The 19,184-nt window shown below is 32.2% G+C and overlaps 1 long non-coding RNA gene across 4 annotated transcripts; it reads left to right on the top strand.

The window, feature by feature from the left end:
• Positions 1–1,844: 1,844 nt before the first annotated feature.
• On the top strand, positions 1,845–12,398 carry LOC141458133 (uncharacterized). Of its 4 annotated transcripts, XR_012460756.1 has the most exons (8): positions 1,845–1,998; positions 2,329–2,421; positions 3,147–3,310; positions 3,461–4,045; positions 4,608–4,667; positions 4,764–4,984; positions 5,256–5,365; positions 7,887–8,684. It is a non-coding gene; the product is annotated as an uncharacterized lncRNA (long non-coding RNA). The 4 variants fall into 4 exon arrangements; XR_012460755.1 differs by lacking the exon at positions 7,887–8,684 and adding an exon at positions 11,877–12,398 and having other exon boundaries at positions 4,608–4,984; XR_012460754.1 differs by having other exon boundaries at positions 4,608–4,984.
• The last annotated feature ends 6,786 nt before the right edge of the window (positions 12,399–19,184 follow it).

The raw sequence follows: 19,184 nt of genomic DNA, 5'->3' as shown, positions 1-19,184 counted from the left end.
CCTATAACCGCCTAACATACTTTACTATAAATTTCTCATATTAACCATTAAATAAAATCCATGGCTTAGACTAGGAGATCGAATCCACTAAACCAACAATACACCTTAGCATTGCGGGTCTAGCCTATAACCGCTCGACTACCGTGGCGCCCGAGAAGTAATTGATCATCCCTAAACTGCCGGCTACCTTCTCTTCTTGGCGGTTCACCATACAAACCCCTGTGGATGGTCAACCTATAGGTTATGACTTTGGTGTGCTGCACAATCACAATTTGAACTAGCTGAGGTACAATAAATCCAATAAAGTATGTAGGATAGAATTATCCATCAAAAAAATAAATACAAGTCATATAATCTGAATGGCGGACACGTTTCCTTCAAAATCACCATTTTGTACAATAAAAATACATGGAAGGCACCATATAATTTACAAAAAATTAGAACTTCAACGAAAAAAAATATAAGTTCTAAAAAGTATCTTGGAAATTAAGTAACAGAAAGTCCGTGTGAGTGAGTGTCAAGGAAGATTATTATTCGTTTTAATTCTTAAGTGCTAAATATTTGTACTTGTAAAAAGTTTCCACACACAGATAACGGGAACGCCTGATTTTTGCTTTTACAAAAAAAATGGAGTCAAATGTCATCCCCTAAATTACAAGTTGATTACAACATTTGTTTTGTTACTAGAAAAAAAAGCTGTCTGGAGTTATTTAACTACCTCCAAGCGAGGAATAAATGTCCCCCCGTAAATTAGAATAAAAGTGAGTCCCTTTTAAATTAAATTAGGCTCTTTATCACTGATATTTAGTGGAATACACTTTCCCTTTTAGTAAATTTATCCCTATTTATGCTGCAAAGGGATTATTCTACCATAAATTTCATTCCATTTCATTATGTTCTCTTTTTTTCCACCTACATTCTAATAAATTTACTCCCTGAAGAGTTATACCCAGGCCGGGCACCTAGTTTCGCCTAAAGGGTGAACCAAGGCTGGTTCTACAAGAAAATTTATAGTTGACATGGCTTTCTTAGTTGTCTACATTAAAATTTAAAAAAAATCCTATACAGATAATAATGTAAACGTACTTTTACTCAGTCGAGGGAGTAAAAAACTCAGTTGAGTCATCAACACGCACATCTGGTACACTAGAAAACTGGTTATACTCATTCTCAAAACTCTTCACTCAATTCGTTATACTTAGATTTCTTAAGGATTTACATTCCTTACAATTGCAAAAGAGTTCAATTGTATGTAAATAATAGAACACAAAATGATAGTACAATCTTATAAAACAGTAAATTGTAAGGAAAGCGTGACATCCCAGCATCTTAAACTATTAAGTTGGACAGTGGCTTAGTAAAATGGCATTTCCTAATTGGAATTTACTTGAAATTTATACAAAAATCTTACAGTGGTATGGTCTCCTGGTGGGCATCTAATGAACTATCATTGTCAAGCAATGAAACTTTTGCAATTAACTTTTTGAGTTATTCCTAATAACTCACAAATTTAACCAGTTTTTCATCCTTAATAAGAGGATTTTCCAGTGAAAACTGGCAAAAAAACAATTCCACGATTACAATACTTCCTCTTAAGAGATGGTATGAGTAAAATTTAATCAATAATATTGACTAAACATTGAGTACATCTTTATAATGATAACATACTGTACAGTTCAACATTAAAGCATAAAAATATACTTGATAAGTTCTTAATTGTAAGAATTACAAAGTGTAATTCAAGTATTAATTAATTCATGTAAACTTGCGCAAGATGGGAGAGAATTCATTGTTAACCTTCAACAAAATATTAACTGAAAAACAGTCTGATACGTAATATAACCTAACCGCTGTTATAGATAGGTTTTTGTTACCTAACTTCTAACTACATAAGTTTAATACGCTTATTTCTTATAAACAGTTGACTCAATAAAACTAGTATTGAAACAATACAACGTGGGCTTAAACGAGATGGTCTTAAGTTTAAACAACATTTAGGTAAGTTTTTGACAGCTACAATAATCATTATTCAAACTGAATTCTCGGTTGTGGTTATAACTAGTAAACCGTGTAAACTTTCCATTAATGTCCATTTAATAACCTCTAGGTTAATCTATATTTAATACTAAATGTAAAATCTGGTAATATTATAGTTGATTTTTCATTACCTCAGATTTTCTCGAAGATTCCAAGCTTTTCTCCTTCAGGAAAGATGATGAGTGAGAGATTTTGGCACGGGTTGTAAAGTACTCGGGAACGCAAAAAAGTCACGTATCTGTAAATTAATAAATTATTGAATGATATAATTTAAGTAATGCTCGTTTTCAGGTATTGTGCATGTTGCTATTATTTGGTAAAGACAAAACAATACGGGTAAACCTGAAGGTAGGACATGGAAGAACATCTGTAACTGGAAAAAAGGTAAGGGTTTCTTTTTTAATTGAATTTTATTACTATCATTAAAATATCCCCACAGAAGAATAATTTAAGTGGATTAGACATTTCTGAAAGATCTTGGCCTCTTTTTGGGTAACGCAACTTTATAAGGCTAATAATTAACACCTCTAAAACTAAGATAATACCAAGTTTAGCCCAGAAGTGGCCTGGCCATTTCTTCTAGGATCTTCTTGTATCACCATGACCTGTTGTTCTGCCGCCCATGCTGAAGGGTGAATGGCGCAGGGGTAACAGTGTTAGTATGGGAAAGATCCCCAAAATTATTAGTCACATTGTGTCCTGCTTTTGAAAACCCCCAGCTTCTTGAAGGTATCAAATTGTTGATAACAAAAACTGCAGTTATAATGCGCTTCGCCAAATAGTCAGCCTTCAGCAGTATCTCTAAGTAAGATATACTGCTTAGGAGAACTGACATAATTTGTCTGTGGAATGATTAAGAGAGTTTGATTCGAAGCAGAGGGGTGGGCAAAATATGTTCAAAATAAGACCCTTACTGCAACCTGATCGAACTAAAAAAAAAGATTAGTTGATAATTTTAAGAATATTTGGTTTGTAAGTGGCCCACGATCTGACTTAAGAATGAAAAAGAGGCCTCAAAGGTTGCCCATCCCTGGAGTCCTCTCTGGAGCAGGTTACCCTAAGTAAAATCGTTCTACTAATATCATGTCTGAATTGCTGGTTTGCTGCAGGAGATCTTCAGTTCCTCGAGACAACAGAAGATTACTGTAACTGTTCATACCGTAAAATCAACTAGTGGAGGAAAAATACTTTAACCTAAGACAAGGTTCTTTTGATTGGTGGTGGTCCATAGTCTTCAACTGATCCAAGTTCGGTGGAGCAATACAATCATTAGGTAATACAATTTCAGTTAAATGTTCTCTTCTTTTAAATTTTGTTCTATAAGGTATTAATTCTAGCATAAGTTTCGCTTTATAGTGTAAATTGTGTTTCTGAGCTAGCACTAAATTTATTATATTCATTCTAGTCCATGTATGCTTTCTAGAAGAATCTTTAAGGAGTAAAGCTCAGAATGTGGTTCCTGAAAGTGAAGGAAATTCCAAAAGAACACAAAATGCACATAAGAGAAAAGTAATGGAACAATAAGTGCAGTTTATAAAGATCAGAATCTGCAATCAAAGTTACAAAAAAAATGCCAAGATACGTTTGTTAAGTAATCATTTAAAGATTAATTATTAAGCACCTCAGTTTTGTCTAATTATTTAAAAATTAAACTACAAAAATAAGCCCACCCCTCTGCTTCGAATCAAACTCTCTTAATCATTCCACAGACAAATTATGTCAGTTCTCTTAAGCAGTACATCTTAAGTTTCCTTAGAGATACTGCTGAAGGCTGACTATTTGGCGAAGCGCATTATAATTGCAGTTTTTGTTATCAACAATTTGATACCCTTCAAGAAGCTGGGGGTTTTCAAAAACAGGACACAATGTGACTAATAATTTTGGGGTAACTTTCCCATATTAACACTGTTACCCCCTGCGCCATTCACCCTTCAGCATGGGCGGCAGGACAACAGGTCATGGTGATACAAGAAGATCCTAGAAGAAATGGATAAGGACAAAAAATTGAGTGAGTAGTTCATATTGAACTGGAATAAAATGACCTTCAATGATTTTTAAATATCAAAAACGTTTTTTGAAATCAATCATTTTAATGAAATTAATTTTCAAGTTATAAATTACTCGAGTATTAGTTCTGAAAGCTCTAAATTAGAAAATAAGACTTACATAATGAAATACTGCATTCAGGCCATCTTTCAAATTCAGAGCTATTTCCCATTTTTTCATTACAAATTTTACTAATTAAACCAACATTAAATTTGATAAATGATATATCTTTTTAAAGCTTATACCATTAACTAATTGATTTCACATAAATTTTCAAAGTTTTCAACAATTTTTCCTTAAAAACTTCTATAATTTAAAAATTCACTTACGTGTTAAATTCAAGAAGAGTACGCCATGTTACGTCATAGACTGGAAGTAAGTGATGGCAGTGGATGTGAGAGAGTACAAAATTCAATTTAAATTAAATATTTAATTTTTAATAAAATGATTATTATTAGAATTAGCTTTATATTTTTCCTATTATTTTTATGTACATTTTAATGTATGATTAATTCCCTTTGTAGTTTTGTTTTAGAAATGTGAAATGAAGAAATCAATGAAGAATTAAAACTTGAAAATTAAGAGTAATGTTGAACAATATTTTTGGAAAAATTTGTACTTTACTTTATTTTGATTTTTAGGAACATAAAATGTCTAAATTTATTAATTTTCATTTCTAGCTTTCACTTGAACAAGACCCCTTATAGCATAGTAAAGACGCCATATTTTAATTACCCAGATCAAAGTGACTAAACTTGTTCTAATTTTATAAGATTTGTATTTTTTTTAAAGTGAAAAATAACATCAAAAGTTATGCCAATAACAAAAGTTTAAATTCAAGAATTGTGAATGTTCAATTAGTGAAATGTAATCGACATTTTGCTGAATAAATTGTACTGTGGTAAGTTGAAAGGATTTCGATTTATTGAATTAAATTTTAAATTAAAGTTAAATTTTTTATGCGATCTAATCTTTTGTATATGTTCTTCTCTTAGTAAATTTAAATACTCGTAATTCAATGATTAGTTCATGATTTGTATCATTGGTAAAAGGTTTATATCATATAATATTATAAAGCTGTTTAAAAAAAAAAAGTGTTCATTTTTCATCCTGCTTATATGTATGTTAATATTAAAAAGATGCTATTTATATTCTCGTACATGCTGTTGTAGAGATCTTCCTGAATTTCCCTGGAAAATGGATTTATCTTCTTAATCCAATTAAGATAAGCAGTTTGACCTTGAGATCGCCTTCTCTCCTTTTGAAATATCGATCATACAGGGTGAGTTGCAATTATTATTCCATTAAGCCAACTATGAACTTATTCCAAAAGTTTGCGCATTATGTGGCACTGGGCCGAGCAAAAAAAATGGTTGAAAAGAAAGAATATCAATCATTTTTAATAATACTTTAGCCATTCTACTCTAGATACATATGTTGTAATTATAGATGGAATTCCGGCTTTGAACACACTCGCTTGTTCTTGATACCATTCTTCAGGTACTCAAAATGCCCAAGACAAATTCTCCCAGAAAAAAGTATACTAATCCAAACTTTTCATCCAAGTGTATGATGAAGCTTAATGAAAATCGCTGTAAGCATTTTCTATAAAAATCTCATAATAGTTAATCTATTAATGGTACAGTACTCTAGAATCTGGTTTTGTGACTTGCTCTTTAATTTAAGATGAGGATAGATTATTTGCCAGTTTCAGTTATAATTTGTTTTTGTTTTTTTTAAATTGCTTACAGTGCTTGGTCACCTTCTTTGCTGTGGGGACATATTTTACAGAAAACTGATTACAATATACATTAATTTGATGATTAAAACAGAAAGAAGTATTTAACTGTTTTAATAATTGTAAATTATTTTGTTATTTCATCAAATTAATCTGAATTGTCACCTATTTTCCTGTAAAATATGTTGCACAACCCTGAAGATGTCCAAGTCACCATGTCAAAAGCTTGACATTAAGAGCGGTTAAGAGGCGAGACCTGCTTAGCTAATATGCATTGTGGGTACTGGGTTCGATTCACGGTCTTTAGGCCATGGATTTTATTTAAAAGTTAATAAAAGAAATTTACAGTAAAGTAGTTTTGCTAGTTGCCTCCGTCCACGACACCTTATTTGGTAGTTGGACGTAAAGCCCCGCCTGAAAAAGTACGATGGTCGTTTGAAAAGTCCGTGCAAAGTCAGAGAGATAGCACTACTGGCGCGTATCGAGGTTATGTTTAGTTAGTAGCATCTCCTGGAAGAACACACACCAAGTTTCAGCCAGATCGGTCTATTTCTTTGTGTTTGGCATTCGTTTGAATCGAGGAAGTCGAGTGATTTTCAAAAAATGGACGAAAAAGAATTTCGTGTGTTGATTAAACACTACTTTATGAAAGGCAAAACGCCTCAGGAGACTAAAGAGAAGCTTGATAAACATTATGGTGACTCTGCACCTTCGATTAGAACAGTTTATAAGTGGTTTCAAAATTTTCGGAGTGGCCATATGGGCACAAGTGACGCTGAACGTTCTGGACGCCCTGTTGAGGTTACTACTCCAGAAATCATTGATAAAGTCCATGATATGGTGATGGATGACAGTAGAGTGAAGGTGCGTGAGATTGCTAGTGCTGTGGGCATCTCGAATGAACGGGTACATAATATTTTGCATCAACATTTGGACATGACAAAGCTATCCGCAAGATGGGTGCCGCGATTGCCCACGCTTGACCAAAAACGAAATCGTGTGAAGTGTTGCAAAGACGGTTTGCAGCTGTTCCAGAAGAATCCGCAGGACTTTAAGCGTCGTTTCGTCACTGTGGATGAAACATGGATACATCACTACACTTCTGAGACCAAAGAACAATCTAAACAATGGGTTACCAAGGGGGAATCTGCGCCAAAAAAGGCGAAGACCGTTCCTTCGACCGGAAAGATTATGGCGACTGTTTTTTGGGATTCGCAAGGAATAATCCTCATCGACTATCTGGAAAAGGGTAAAACTATTACAGGTGCATATTATTCATCGTTATTGGACCGTTTCAAAAACCGAGCTGCAAGAAAAACGCCCACGATTGGCCCACAAAAAAGTCCTTTTCCATCACGACAACGCACCAGCCCACACCTCAGCAGTTGTGGTCGCAAAATTAATGGAAATAGGGTTCCAACTCGTTTCATATCCCCTCCTATTCTCCAGACTTGGCTTCCTCGGACTACTATTTGTTCCCCAATATGAAGAAATGACTGGCGGGAAAAAGATTTTATTCAAACGAGGAGGTGATTGCAGAAAGGAATGGCTATTTTTCAGACTTGGACAAATCCTATTATTCGGAAGGGATCAACAAACTAGAGCAGCGTTGGACGAAGTGTATAAGCCTAAAAGGGGTCTATGTTGAAAAATAAAAAAGGTTTACCCCAAAAAATTAAGTAGTTTTTATTTTTGCACGGACTTTTCAAACGACCCTCGTAGGCTTTGACTTGAAAAGAAATTAAAAATTATGACCTTAATTGGCAATAATCTTCCTTTCGCTTAATGTAATAAATCTAGAGGTTCGTCCAATTGTAGAATTTCCATCATACTCGAAATTTTTTTGGGACACATTTAACCACACTTTCACAATAAGCAGGACCCAAAAGCGTTCATTATACTGAAATGTTCCTTCAGTGGAATGGCTAACCCGGTATCCTCACTTCCATAATAAGTGCCTATAATCGAATTTTTGTGGTAAAGTTTTTCAAATGAAAGTTGTAAATCATCGAGTAAAATATTCATAAAATCGTTTAGAAGTAATCGTTGGAATCATTTTTTTTAGATATAGGATGGCAAAAATCTACTCTGTCAAGGTAAGTACCCTCTTGGTAGGGCCTAATCTAAGAATAAAGTTTCAGCTACTTTCTTAAAGAAAGTAAGGGAAAGTAAAATTATAGAAAATTATTATTTTAAAAATCCAAAGTGTACTGTTTGAAATTTATGAATTTTAACACTTAAATACCAAGTTGAATACTGGTGTTCTACAAGTATTTACAAGCAGCTTTAAAGACAATCAGTATTGATGTTACTTGATCTAGTAAAGTTCCAGAATTTTGGAACTTAATAAACTAACCCAAATTTTACAACGTTATACAGCACTTTCTAGTTTCACTTCTAATGAAAATGCTTTTCCACGAAAATTGTAACATGAAGTGTTTTTCTTCAGCTATGTTAGGGGGCAATTGTAAATAATGAGCAGAAAATATTAATAAATAAATATTGGCTTAAAAATATATCACAAATGGTTCTCATACTTTTTGTATTATTTTTGAAAGCTAATTGTTTTTCCTCGGCTAAAATTTTATGTAGTAATGGATTTTCCCCGCAACCGTGCAAAAACCATTTTTAGTCATTTTATTTTATTTTATTTTTGTTTATGATGGTTATTTACAAATATTTGTAAAATAAATAGGGGGGAAAAAGGTGTTTGATTAAATGGTCTGTCTACACAGTTTTATATTTCAAAACTTTTCTATTCACAATCAAAGTTGTGAAAAAATAATTCTGCACTCTAAAAGTTATTTAATTACTTTATTCATTAACAACTTCCATGTTAAAATTTAATAAAAATTTATAAAATTGACATTTACACAAAGTTTTAAACTTTTAAAAGCCAGTTCAAGAGTCAATGTTGGAAATACATAATTTTCTTTTAACATCAAACGAAATATTTTAATTATAAATTCTAATAATTTATTTACAATATTCACTTAATATTTGGGGCAGATTAATTGACTCAAATGGTTTCTGATTTTGATAAATCAAAAAATGTTCGACTTCGTTCAAGGTTTCTGTAAATCATTAAAAAGACAGAATTGTTTCAATTTCGAGTTCTTCTAAATTTATGGCATAATCATGGTGGTGTGTCTTAAAAACTTTACAGATAGACATCATCTTCTTTAACTCTTTGCGGCTAGGTGGGTTAAAAACTGTCCCACCTTTTTGCTGCATGGTGGGATACTTATATTTTAGCCCACCTCGAAAAGTTGAAGTTATTCATACATACAGCTTAATATGTTATTTAAAGTTGTTCATTCAGTTGGCAGTGCTATGCACCAATGGGAAATTGCGTGAATAAGTGAAGGGATGATTACATACGTAAAATAATGGAAATGAATGTTTATTTCCATTTTTTTATAATTAAAGAAATCCTGTGCAACTAGGGCTTTTATTTTCTTTAAAATCGTGTACCTCAAAGAGTTAAATGTTACATTTATGGGAATCATTTCATGAATTGGAGAGAGACCTGTAATTTATTATTTGTGCATGAGCGAGGTTCCCTTTCTGGCAAGTACTTTGGAGATGTAACTGGAGTTGTATCAGCATCCATCCAGTTTCTTTTAATTGTTGGAGTTGTCTTCTTCAGTATATCTTGGAGGGAAAGGCCTTCTTTAATCTGGTAAGACTGGTTCCTTTCATCTGAGCAATCCTCGGAACGTCTGTAGACGTTGCAGACCAGAGGAGACCAAAAAGTCTGTGAATTTCAAAAAATGTAAGTTAATTTAGTTAGAAAAAGGTGACATACAATTCCTAAAATAGGCCTAGAAATTCGCTTGCAGAAATACTTATAGATTACCAACTGAAATAAATATAAACAAGTTTTATATCAATGATAACAACTCGTTGCAAAGTTGCTAAAGTGGGTAGATTTTTAAGAAACGTTTTCGAAGTAAATGAACAAAAAGCAACTTTAACTACTTTGTTAATTGTAAATTGTAAGTTTTAGATGGCAAAGTTTTGCTTAACTTAAGTAATTGAAGAGTAAATTAAAGTTGAAGAAAAGCTAGAAAGTCTCATTTACACATTAACAGCATAAACATGAAAGCATATAATGTAATTGAATTTCTTTTTAGAATATATTTGATCACAGAATAAATGGTTAGTTTAAGAAAAGTAATTTTGGGCAAAACAAGAAATTGTTTATCATCTTTTGTTTTTTTTGACATCGGCTTTAACGATTCAGCCAGTTGCAATTAGTTATATCTATGGACAATTATCAACATCAATTGTACCATCCACTTCTACCTCCGTTTAAGTACCTACTGCTTTCAAAAAATCGGCGTAAGTGCTCTCGATCTTTATAGACCCTCAGTACTCGAACTTCTTGCCTTCCAGATATCTCATTATCCCGTTTCTACCCTTCTGGATACACTGATTTAACTACCCTCGGTCTACTGTTCACTTAAGTAGAAGATCCATGTCCTCGTAACAATGCGACCCCCTCCTAAAGCTGCCTAAAATTTTTAGCATTTTCCCCTTTATTTCTTTCCACTATCATAGGCATTCAACACTTGATGAAGTTCTCTTTAATTATTAGCCACAAAACTACGTAGATCACAACCTTATATTCACAGTCTGTCCTTTATTATCATGGTCGTTTTGGGTAATTCCGAGCATCATTGACTTTTAAAATGTACTGTTATTTTATTCTATCTTTAATTTTTGCAGGGCTTACTTTTCATTGTTTCGAGATCTTATCTTCGAGTAGCAGTTAAATTATAATGATGTCCATTTCGCCAATGTTGGTGGTCTACTTTATTTCAATTTATTTATTTATTTTGGATTACCTTTGATTGCCCTCCATCTTACCAATCATCCTTAATCGACTCGAACATTACAGTTAGACAAATATTAAATATTAACTTCTCACTTATTTCTATAAAAAATTAACTAATCAATTTATTAACCACAAATATTGACAATTAGTTATAATGTTAAATTGCAACTAAATAATGAATATAAAACATAAAGAACGGTTCAACGTTTTTAGTGACAGTTTCATTAATCAAAAAGAAAGAAAGATTGTTGCCAATTTCATTCATAATTTTTTGCCAATCTTTCGGACCTAGGGACTAGCTCATCTTCAGGGATCAATACTTATTAACAATTATAATATTTTTTACATGTAAACATCCAAGATTGGTGTATCTTCTGTCCTTACTGTTTTGAGTACATTCAGTGCAAAAGACCTAACCTACCTTGGATGTTCACGATGTAAAAAAATATTATAATTATTTTTAATAATATAAGCCTTGAAGATGGTCTAGCCTTCGGTCGTAAGATTGGCAATAAAATGATTGAAATTGGCCATAATCTTTCTTCGTTTTGGATTAAAGAACAACAATAGATAGTGTCATTTAAAGCTCAAAGTAGAATAGTATCGTTTGAGAGTTAATGGAGATGTTAAAAATAGATCTTAAGATGTATCATCATTCCCCTGATAAGGCAGGAGTTTTTTAATAAGTAATCTTAGATATGATACTGATTATGAGTGAAGTAACAAAGGTACGACGTGGATATATAAAAGAGGAATTACTTCTAGAAAGTTTATATTGTTATAAAGAAGGTTGAAAATGAAGATAATACGTGTAAGGATATTCCTGTCGTCTGCAAGATAATTTGTGAAGTTGGACGATACGCTGAACAAGCTAAATACCGTAATCAACTTTTAAGAATGTTGTGAAAGTTTAAATCGTATAAACTTTAGAAATTTATTTTTAGACACCTTTCTTAGGTTGCTTGAAAGTTTTATGGCTGTTTGCGAGGGTAAATACATCTTATCCAAGTACAGAAGAAAATGGTCGGGAACATTTGTTTTTATGAATAGATTTAACTTGTGATTATTATTTTTTTACTTAAGAAATTAATACAGACAACAAATTTAGGCTTAGAGTCTAAGATTATGCCAAAATTGTGTAAGAGATTTTGTAAAAAATGAGAAAAAAAAAAATGCTATTAAAAGAAGTCTGAAAACATTTATGATTGATTTCAGGTATTCTATTTATTGTGAATTACTTTAAACTGTAGCAGAAGTTTTGCTAAACTGAAATAAGGAATAAGAAATGAAAACCAAATTGAGGCTCACAAATAGAGTAATCAACGTACAATGAAAAATAGTACTTGGCAATGAATTCTCTTAGTTTTTCCACAATTAATATCATAAAGTATAAAGACATGGTTAAGAGATTTCAAAGAACACGGAAAATAAAGCCAGCAAAACTCACAGAAAGACATGAAAAACCATTTCAAACAATTGAATAAGGAAAATAGAAAATTTCAGATTATTATTTTGTAAATACAGATAAAGAAAAAAAAAAAACCTGCAAACTTATTTGAAGGTAAATTACTTCAACCATTTTACGGGGCTCTCAGTTTAGAATTCTAAAGTGGTACGGAAGTTTAATTACACAGATTAGCATAAACTTAATTTTGGAAATTGCTTTGGGGAAGTTATTGTTGTAAAAATTACCAATTTATAAATGCCTATTGTAATTAAATGGAATTAAAGCTTTTATTTCAAGCAATTGTTGAGACAAATTAAACTTTAAATCCATTCTGTGAAGTGAAACTCGTATTTTTATAATTAAGGAAATTGTTTTCTTTGTATATCTGTGATCTTCTTCCATTTCTAAAGATTTGAAATGTATTAATGCTTCAGCTAGGGAATCTAAGTGCTGGGTGATAACAATTCAATATGTTCTTAAATAGTTCATATCGTCTAAGTCGCCAGCAGTCTTTTACGAATAGTACGAGTGTAATCCAAGAATTCCTATCAGAGTTCCTCTGTTAGTCCTGATTCTATAATTCTCCTTACATTTGAATTGGCCAATGTTTTTTCTTAGTTAAATTACTACCAACTTTTCTTCTTCTGACACAAAACGCTTTGAAACAATGGGCTAAGAGTATGCTTGTAAATAATGTTGCTCAAGTCTGGTTTTGGAATTACTAAACCTTAAAATGCAGTTTTGAAATCTGCTTTACTTTGTTTGTGTTTAATCAATGGTCTTTTCCCCTTTGAAATACTCGTAAGTGTATTTCTATTTACTACTTAAGATCTTTGAAGTTTTTTCTTAGTATTTCTGCTAAACAGCACATGTTCTGACAATTAAGACTTGGAAGAGTTAATTGATGTAGATAGATGGACGAAATGTATCCATGGTCAAGGCCGTGGTGCTATAAGGATAATTGTAGGGTCTATTAACTGGCCCACTGCAGGCTCAGAAAACACATGCATCGCCTGGGCCTGGCAGATGATAGCCTTTGTAGGTTCTGTCAGGAAGAGGCACTGCACGTGTTGTGTCAGTGTGAGGGGCTTGTTTGGCTAAGGATGTTACTTCTCGGGGAGGAAAAACCGAGGCCTGTGAGCTTTACCCAAGAGTCGCTCTCCAGAATTAAGAGTCTGATTAAAAGGACAGGTCTGGAGGGTGAGCTTTAGAGTGAGGGGAGCCACAATAGATCCAAAGGGGTCGCAGTGGCGTAGGTCTTAAGGGCCGCTCTATTAGAATCTTATCTTATCCATTGGGAAATTGAATCTAAACATGACATTTCTTTTGGTTTTTGTTAACAGAGCACATTGCACTGCGACGAAATAGATCTATTACATCCTCCAGCTCAGATCAAGCTCCCTTTAATACCCCAAGATGATGAAATCACTAACCGATGCTCATTAAAAGTTCTAAAATCAGCTGTGAGGCAGGTAGAACTACTACCTGTACAGCAAACTCCTCTTCCACTATCAATGGGCTAGATTTAGATATTCCGAAGAAGATAACTCCAAATTAAAAGAAACTAGAAGTTTACTGGAAAGAGTATATTCTTCTTTAACACTGCCCAGGGTCTTCCAGGAAAGTTAGATAGAACAGAAGCTGGGCTGTTCGAAGTAACGACTCCACGGTATCAAAACATTCCTCTTTCAGCGTCCCCCTAAAGCGGTATCTCTTCCTTCAATAAACTATCGATAGTTTCGAAACTATCTAGGCTCGCTAAGAAAGTTCTGTGAAGAGATGGAGTCGGCAATAACTCCACTATTACCAGTATACTTTCTTATTACCATCAACTTCCCTTATTAAAACTGTCCGGTAGGACAGTTGTATAAGGGTTGACCATCAAAAACTGCACGAAAAAGCGTAACGTTGAAAAACACCCAACTTTGACAATTTTTTTCTCTTTTTCTATAAAAGATAAAATTCCCAAATTTTCTTTAAATCTTACTCCAAACCCTCCTTTATAACTGTAATTTTTTTGCAACCACCCAGATCTAATAGGTTTCGAGAAAAAAGTTGCCGAAAATGAGCAAAAACGGCTTTTTCAAAAAATGTTCTTGTTCTTGTTCTTCTTGTTACCTTTTTTGTAAACAACGTAGCGCCTAAACGCGAGAACCGATTTTCATGAATGAGGTGTCATTCGATTCGGAATTTTATGTAGATGTGCCTTTTGGGGGTCTCGGCGCTGTACATCGAATGGGAGAGGAGTTAGCCCCCTTTATGTAAGGCCCCCTCCAAAATTATTATTACTAATTACTCTGTAAATCTTGTCCCGATTTTGATAAAATTTGGTAGGATGATAGGATTAGGGCTCCCCTACGTAACAATAAAGCGACGATCTGCTCTTACACTTGTTAAGGGGAAGTATAGCAATCATTTCAAATTATCGACATGTGAACCGATTTTCATGAATGGTCATTCGAATCGAAATTTTGTACAGATTTTCACTTTAAAAGTCTCGACGCTTTGCCTCATAAGGAGGGGAGTTTGCCCCACCCAAATAAGGCCCTTTCTAAAACTATTATTACCAATATTTCTACAAAGCTTAGTCCGATTTTGATAAAATTTAGCACGAAGAAGTGATTAAAGTTCCTCTACGTGGCTGTGAAGTGCCATCATGCTGTTACACCTACTAAGAGGAAGTACTACAATCGTTAAAATTAACAATGAGTGAACCGATTTACATCAATGAATTGTCGTTCGATTCAAAATCTTTGCGTTTTAGGGAGAAGTACTGTTTTTCTTGCTCCTCTTAAAAGGAAGTACTGAAATCGCAGTTTTATTTTGTTACTTAAGTACAAATACCTTCCTATGTTATTCAAAACGCTTTTTCAAAAAAATTGTTATTGAGGATGGTTTGGGGGAACGCAACTACAATCATTCTTTAAAAAGATCTCTCCAGTGGTAGTTACGGTTCCGACTGAACACCTTATCAGGTTATAATGATAGAATTGCTTATTCCAAATTTTAAAAAAATCTGTAAAGAAGATATGTAACTTTGTAAAATAGACAAAAAGGAAAATCTATCCAAAAGGTACAAAAATCTCCTTAACAAAAACTTACAGTTTCAAATGTTAAGTATAAGGGTTGATTAAACGCCAAAAGGTACACAAATCAGCGAGTACCCAACATTTCATTAATACTTCATTAATAGTCAAGTAATTCTACTGCATTAATTTTCATTAATAAGTTATTTTTTAGAATTTATTAGATGTCACAGACCCTTATGCTGGCCACTTCATTTATAATATTTTTTGTTATAATTATGATAAATCACATATATATGTACATGCATATTAAAGTAGAAAAAGACAAAGTTAGAGTAGGCTACTGTCTTGAATTCGTCTTACCGATATTACATATATACATCATTGTGGGATGAATACCTAGATTGAGAATGTAATTGAAACTATATTATTTGCGATAAAGCCAGATAATTATTACCTATTATTATAAACGTTTGACTACTTCATAAAATAACAATTACTTTAATCGAAGAATGAACTTAAACCGACGATTTTTATTTAAAAATAAAAATAAATAAATGAAATAAACAAAATCATTGATGTAAGTTTTTTATAAAAAAAAGTTTTGAATTTTTTAGCCTCATAATTTTTTTTTATTTTTTGTAACGTTTTTCTTTTTAACCTGTAATTAATAGTTTGATTATTATAAATAACTAGATATTACAGTCAATCTACAGTGCTACTTGAACATATTATATTTTGTAGACGAAAATGGCCAGCATAAGGGTCAGTGACATCTAATAAATTCTAAAAAATAACTTATTAATGAAAATTAATGCAGTAGAATTACTTGACTATTAATGAAGTATTAATGAAATGTTGGGTACTCGCTGATTTGTGTACCTTTTGGCGTTTAATCAACCCTTATACTTAACATTTGAAACTGTAAGTTTTTGTTAAGGAGTTTTAGAATTTAGGAAGGAATATACCCCTCCGGTAAAGTAAATTCCAGAAAAATCGGAGAGATGACTGTTTAATCACTCTAAATACATCCTAAATACTCCTAGGTATCTAAGGATGGCTATAGATTAGGGCTAGTGAAATTCCTGGAGGACCAGATTCAGGAACAATCATTCTATAACAGATCTTCCAAATGCCATCCTCTTCCAGCACTTGCTTAGGCTGTGCTTTCCAGGAAGAGCGAAGAATTGATAGGATAATCACTTTTAATAACGACTCTCTCCACAGATATTGTAAGGATAGCTTCCTTTGACCATCTACCTCAATCCCGGCGTTGGGACAAGTTCCTCTATTTACCTAGGAACACTTAGACGAGCACCACCATTATACAGGCAGTGCTCTAATTTTACCCTAGATTTTTGCACTTTTCTCCAGTCATATAGATAATTGAGTTAAGTAAAATAAGATCACATCAAACTTTTAAAATAACTGTTAAATTACGAATGTGCTTCTAATTTTTATCTTAAAAAAAAAAAAATAACTCGTACCTGAATTCTATAGTTTTAGTTGGGCTCTGAGGAATTTCCATTCGTAATTTCAGAATAGGGTATCAAAATAAATTTGTAATTTGAAATTTGTATTCAATTTTGTCTGATTAATTCTAAGAATTTTGTGAGAAACTTGAACTATGAGATGAATTTAAAATAGACATTACATTGTTATACACATTTTGAATGAAATTCATTAAAATTCAGATTTTAATTTAAATAAATTTTACACAGTAAATACATATTACGTTTTATATAACATACTCAATGCGGTTGAAACACTAACATAACGTTAAACATCATAAGTTCATCAATAAATTTGGTACTGTAATTAATATACAAAATTACAACAGGCACATATTTGTATGTGGGTAAACACATTTGTACATTTTCACTTCAAAAATGATTGTTATAAATTTATACACTAGTGCACCTGGAAACGACTCACTTAAAGGTTATAGGTTATACTCTGCTTATAACCAGTAACAATGTATCCTTCCAGAAAATACAGTGCTACCTAGATTGGCCATACTTTGACATCTGTTTTGTGAACAATTGGTGCTTCTTGGAACTTATGATCATGCCACTCTAGCCTATACTATTCAACGATCACTTCGCCATCTTTATTCTTAAATACTATTCACAAATACTATTTTAACGTGGGTTGATTTGAAAGTTTTCTCTCTATAATTATGATAATATCTAAAGAAATAAACTAAATTTTAACAATCTTGACAACAATCTTACTAATGGTTTTTAATTAACACAATATTTTAGGTAATAGTAAACTTTTGCTAACTATAGATTAAGATTTGATTTTAATTAGTTTTTTAAGAAACCTAATTAAGACTTTATTTGTATTAAACTAATGCACAATTAACACAAATATTAATAATTGAAATGTTGAGACATTTAGTTGATTCATTTCATATCAAAAAGTTAAAAAAGCTATTTCTGTAATAAGCTGCTGAAATAATAGTATAAGAAAAAGTTATTTCAAAATTGGCTGAAATCAAAGAGAAATACTTAATTCCTTCTCAATGATTTCAGATGGACAAATTTTCAATTCTTGGCAGACTACAGAGACCAGTATTATCTCTTGACTTAATAAAAGACCATCTGTAAGTACCTTACTGCTTCAAAATGTCCATTATGCCTAAATAAAGATCAGTTTTATTGAGAAAAATAATTGATGTCTCTTAAGTTTATTAATAGATTATCTTTCAATCGTAATTATTAACTGGAAGGACAGAAATTTATTGTTTGATGAACCAAGTATATCTTTTTAATCAAATTAAACCTTTTGCTTTCACCAAATAAAACCTTTTGCTGTTGATTGCGAATTAAAATACAAAAATATTTAATTTGAATAAAAAGGTATTTTAAGAAAAAGAGATAATAATTTTCCCATTAAAGGTTTTATATTTTAAAACAATTTTTAGGAAAATTTAAAAATGATTTTCTTAAAAACATATTTAATGATTAAATTCTTGATTGGATGCTGGTTACAATCTTTATGCGTTTTTGAATGTTTATTTATTTTTTGAAATATCAGTATTTACGAGGGTCGTTTGAAAAGTCCGTGCAAAGTCGGAGAGATAGCACCACTGGCGCGTATCGAGGTTATGTTTAGTTAGTAGTAGTGATGGGCAGAACGAGTCCGCGTTTGGAGTCGTTGGATTTGAATCAGTTCCAGGGTTGGAATCGATTCCAACAACTCGTTCACTGATTCCAGTCTGTACTTACCCTATGCATTTGTACAAATGTCACGCATTGTAATTAAATAAATAATTAAAAGTTAGCTCTTCCAGTTAATAACAAAACTATATTTCTTTAACACACATTAAGTAGTTCCCTAATTCCCAATTGATCTGATAAATATAAAATTAACAACGTAACCAAATATTAACAAAAATAGGCTAGTCAAATATAAAAATTAAAGCAACTGCAGTTTTGTCGTTATCTAGCTTGACCACCGGAGTTAACTTGATTCAAGAAGAAAAACGCAAATGGGTAGGAAATTATTCCCATAAAAAAAAATTATAACCCTTCAAACAAAATGATAATTACTCATAAAGAAAGAAATATTTATTTACTATGAATTAATATCAAGCTTTTAAAATATCTTATTATTTTACAAAAAGAAAAAGCTGTGTGCCAAATCTTTAACTTAGCGGCTGGACGCTCTTTCTCTTATCTTCATTGGCGAAAGTTAAATCGTGTACATGTCATGACGACGATCAAAGTAATACTGAGCTAAAAAATAGTATTACCTAACTGCTTTACTTACTGCTGTATCCCTCCCACTCTATCACCTATTTCACAAACATTCGTCGATTGGAAGTAGGTTTTAGTTAAATATTTGTTTCATTTGAAAACAAAAAACATTATAACGCTTTCTCAAGATGTTTTTAAGTTTTAAAAATTTGTTTTTGTCCATTACTCTTGTAAAATACGAAGAATTTTAAATAAAATATAATATACAAACACAAATGATCTAGAATGCAGGTGGAGTCAGTCGGCGTTGTCATGGTGATGGAACCGTTTAACGACTCCGGTTCCA

This window comes from Rhodnius prolixus, unplaced genomic scaffold, assembly GCF_049639745.1.
Source record: "Rhodnius prolixus isolate KJV_2025 unplaced genomic scaffold, Rpr scaffold_5, whole genome shotgun sequence".
Classification (NCBI taxonomy): Eukaryota; Metazoa; Arthropoda; class Insecta; order Hemiptera; family Reduviidae; genus Rhodnius; species Rhodnius prolixus.
The sequence above is the reverse complement of the archived record's forward strand: the minus strand, read 5'-3'. Positions and strand labels throughout refer to the sequence as shown.